Raw genomic sequence first — 4,659 nt, 5'->3', positions numbered from 1 at the left:
TGAGTGTGGAGGGGTTGATGGCAGGTGTCTTCCTCAGTTGCTTTCCTCTCACATTTTTTGTTGTGCTGTTTTATGAGACAGGGTTTCTCTGTGTAACCCTGGCTGTCCTGGAACTCACTCTGTAGACCAGGCTGGTCTCGAACTCACAGAGATCCACCTGTCTCTGCCCTGAGTGCTGGGATTAAAGTTGTGCACCACCACCACCCAGCTCCTCCCACCTTTTTTGAGATGGGGTCTCTCTCTGAACCTGGAGCTTCTTCATTCAGGTAGTCTTGCTGGCTAGAGAGCCTCAGGGATCCTGTCGCTGGCTCCTTGCCTCTGGCTCCTTGGCACTGGGGTTGTAGGCATCTTCTGCTGCCCCTGGTTTTTATGCATCGGTGCTGGGGATCTACTTAGGTTCTCAGGCCTGTGCTGCAGCAAGCACCTTAATGACTATCTCCCAGCCCACCTCCGTAATGCAACTTTCTAAATCTACAGGCCAAAATTAAGTGGGCCCTGCCAATCTTCTGGTCTAGTGCCAAGGAACAGAGATGAGCAGACCAGGAAAGGTTCCCGTCACACAGCCTCTGGGACAGAGAGGGTGTCCGTTCGCAGGTCATTTCATTTTGACCCGAGGCTGTGCGGCCTGCTGTCTGCTCTCCAATCAGTATTGCCCACAGCTCCCAACAACACTTTCCAGGAAGTCGCATCAAAATCACCGCCCTTACCCAGGCACCAACCTGACATCAGAGCTATGTTTAGATGGGGGAGACTCCTAGATGCAGCATGCCAAGCACAGACTGTGGCCCGTGCATTAACCTGTATTTACATGTATCTAGAGGCTCAGCTGGGTGGCAATCACTCTTTCTTATAATTTGCATGATTTAAATGACTTCAGGTGACTCTGCCTGTAATCCTATGAGACACAGGTCACTATCAGCCCCATTTTACAGATGCAAAACCGAGACTCAAACTGAAGAAAGCAATTTGCCTGAAGCCTCCTCCAAACAAAGGTGGGGGAAACTACCAGCTGAACCTTGGCCTGCCCCAGGCTTCAGCCTCTCCACCTCTTAGTGAGGCCGCTGGGACAATCTTTCAGGACACACACCAGGTGGCTCCCAGGGACACAGCGCAGAAGGGGATGGAGGAGCCTGGCATTCTGGGATATCTTTAGATATGCCTCTGTGCTGTTTTGAATTTAAAAACAAAACAAAGCCAGTCGTATGCTAATTTCTAACAGCGAAGTTAAAAACAACATCGCCACCAACGCAAAAGTGCCTTGAAAAACATAAACCCCCTTTTTCCTCCCTTCAGACAGCAGCTGCCTATGAAGCCCAAGCTGCTCTCACTTCTCCCCCTGTCTCCATCTCTGACTACTAGGGAAACAGGTGTGTGCCACCATACCCTGTGAGTGGCAGTCCTTCGAGAACATACCAACTGTACAGTTCCCTGCCCTTTCATCCCAGGCCTGAAATAGATGGCAGAGGAAAAAAAAAAAGATGGTTTTGTGTCCAAGAACTTTAGGAAATATTGGATCAGACACACTGAATCAGGCGTCTTCTCTGGGGGAGACCTGCAGAGATTTAGCAAGTCAGTGTCAACCGTGACTCTCCCGTGGGACAGTTTGTCACTGAGGCCTTGTAGTTGGCTCTAACACCCTTTCTGTCCAGGTGCATCATGGAACTAGCTTTTTTTTTTTTTTTTGTGCACGGGGAGGGGGTGTTTTTTGTTTTCTTCAGTGCAGGCACTGACAATGTAGCTCGCCATGTTCCAGACCAACACTGAGGTCGGCTGTGAAAGATCACATTTTTAGGGGCTGGAGAGATGGGTTAGTGGGTAAGAGCACACCTGCTCTTACTAAAGGACCCAGCGCCTGCATGGCCGCTCACTACTGTCTGTAACTCCAGTTCTAGGGGATGTGATACACTCACACAGATACCCACGTAGGCCAAACACTAACACACATAAAATAAAAATAAATATCTTTTTTCAAAGTCATGTTTCTAGACTCTGGGTGCAGCTTCATTCACTTAGCATGCCTGAGATCCTGCGTGGTTAAAGATTGGGGGGAGGGGAAGGCTCCCACTTTACTGTACGTTATCTTGGGCCTACCTTTGCCATCAGCCTGTGGGTGTGTGTAGGGGTTTGCAGGATCCTACCTCTGGCTGAACCTGCACACGTATATTTTCGTGTGATGCACGAGAAGCTTTGAACAGGGAAGACATATGTGTGAATGTGAATGCATGTTTTTAAAGACAAGGTCTAGCTATGTAACCCATGCTGGGCTTAAACTCTCCGCGTTCCTGCTTCAACATTCTGAGTGCTAGGATTATAGACAGTGCAAAATGGCGCCTGGCTGAGAGAAACCCTCTCCTACGACGGATCCCTTCTCTCAGACCAGAATGTGAGTTTTCACACTGGACTTTATACAGGAAACAAACTCGTTTGCAAAGCCATACCACAAGCAGGAGGGATTGGGCGGTTTACTGTCTTGCCAAAGTCCAAGTAGGTGTAATTCTGGGTGTGAAAAACACTCTGCGGGGGGGTGAGGGGTGGGAGGGAGTGCCTCGCCTCCCTCAAGCACCTACTGTGTGTCAGTGTCACCAGGGCACATTGTCCTCCTTCTCCCTTTGCTTTCACGAGGCACTGGACACAGCTTTGGTTCTGTGACTTTGTAAATAAACTGGAATTTGGAGCAATAAACCACTCACTCAAGCAAGCAAATGACCGGCCGACGCAGAATTGTTCCTGGGTCTCTCTCCCTGACACTGGAGACTGTTTTTTGGTTTTTGGTTTTTGTTTTGTTTTTCAAGACAGGGTTTCTCTGTAGCTTTGGAGCCTGTCCTGGAACTAGCTCTTGTTGACCAGGCTGGTCTCAAACTCACAGAGATCCACCTCCCAAGTGCTGGGATTAAAGACTGTTTTTTTTTGTTTTGTTTTTTAACTCTGTACCACACCCTTAGGTTCTTGCAGCTTTGAATTTATTCTGAGGTCTCTGCCTCCATGGTCCCAGAAAGCAGCAGCACCGGATAGGGACCTCGGGTTTGTGTCTTAAGCTCTCTCCAAAATAAGCTCTGCTCTTCCCAGGACTGCCTTGTTCAGGAAGCTTCCGGATCCCCATGAAGGAAGCTCTCCCAGCCCCCCATCTGAAGTCTCAACCCTTTCGCTGCCTTAGTACTCTGGGCTCTTTTGAGAAGAGCCACTATCCTGAGCTCCAAGGACTGGGAACTCTGTGGGATTCCTCTGTCAGTTGGCACAGGGCTGGCCCAGGGGACTGCTGTTGTCTGGTGCCTGTTCAAGAACAGAGGAGACCCAGGATGAGCCCGTGTGTTTCCCGCCCCTGTAGGAGCCGAGAGATCTTGGAGAAGTCTGGCATATGCTGACAAGATGGAAAATGTGTTACTGGACATCTCCAGCAAGGCACAGGAAACCTGGAGAGTCAGCGAAGGTAGAAACTGTCCCCCAAAGTTTAGAGTTAGAATAGGAGGAGACGGGAGGTGTCTGGGGACAAATTTCTGGGCCTCTACCCCTTAGAGTCTGAAGCAAGAATCACAAAGGCCAACATGTGCACACAAATACAGCTGGCCTGAGGCAGGAGGAGACAAGGGCGAAGGCCAGGACATCCTGTCCTGACACTTGGCAGGACAGGAAAGGTGACTTTCCGGATGGAAGCTCAGAAGTTTTTGCCCTGAACCCACTGTCCCCCCTCTGGGATATAAATAACCCTTCCTCTGCCCTTCTCCCATCATCCTCATTCACCACCAACTTCCCCAGGGAAGACACTTCCATCCTGGATAAACCTCCCTCACATATCCATCCACGTCTGTTTCCCTGGAGACGACTCTGTCTTGCAGGATGCCGGTAACGAAGGCTCAAGTCAATTCTCATTGGGATGCCATGGGTGACTCTTTAGGGAGTTTCTGCCACTCGGGTCTGCCCCACGGACCAGAGGATTGACTCCTAGGGCCTGCACTCAAGAAGGTCCATCTCATCGCCCTGTCTACCAGAGGAGTAGGAGGAGCCCAGCCCCAGCCATCCCTCTCTCACTAGGTCCTGGGCTACCACTGTCCAGCTTGAGGGAGTATGGGTGAAGTAGACGCATGGCCACCTTTGGACCTCAGAAACCTCGTCCTGTGAGGACGAGGAACTGGACAGCTGATGGCTGGTGGCCGCCTCAATACTTGACATTGTACGCTGGCTCTCTAAGGAGTATACTCCTGGTTAGGTGAGCAATGATGGCCAACAGACCAGCAGAGGCAAGATCCACCCACCTAGCCAGCCTCTAGCAAGATGTCCCTGAAAGGCCGCAGTCCAGCTAAGGAGCCAGACCCTCCACACAGAGGCGATCCTCTACTGTCCAGCTCCACCGTAGCCCCTGCCTGTCATTCCCAACGCCCCTTACCTGCCCAGTCTGGGAGCCTTCTGGCCCGTTCACATGATGCTCCTGGCCTGGCTGCCTGGGCCCAGTCTCGGCTCCCCTTGCCTTCGCAGTCACCACCTGTCTCCTCGCGCCCACGTTCCACCCTGACTTCCTGCCTCCTTCTGAGGGCTCAGCAGCCAACCCAGCCCCAGCAACTCAACCACAAGCCTCTAGCACCCCAAGCTTCCTGCCGCCATAGCCCTAGACCCTGCAGCCTCTTGGGGTCTCAGACATCACTAGGCTAGCCCCTGCTCATACTG

The sequence above is a fragment of the Microtus ochrogaster genome, chromosome 10, assembly GCF_000317375.1.
Source record: "Microtus ochrogaster isolate Prairie Vole_2 chromosome 10, MicOch1.0, whole genome shotgun sequence".
Lineage (NCBI taxonomy): Eukaryota > Metazoa > Chordata > Mammalia > Rodentia > Cricetidae > Microtus > Microtus ochrogaster.
The sequence above is the reverse complement of the archived record's forward strand: the minus strand, read 5'-3'. Positions refer to the sequence as shown.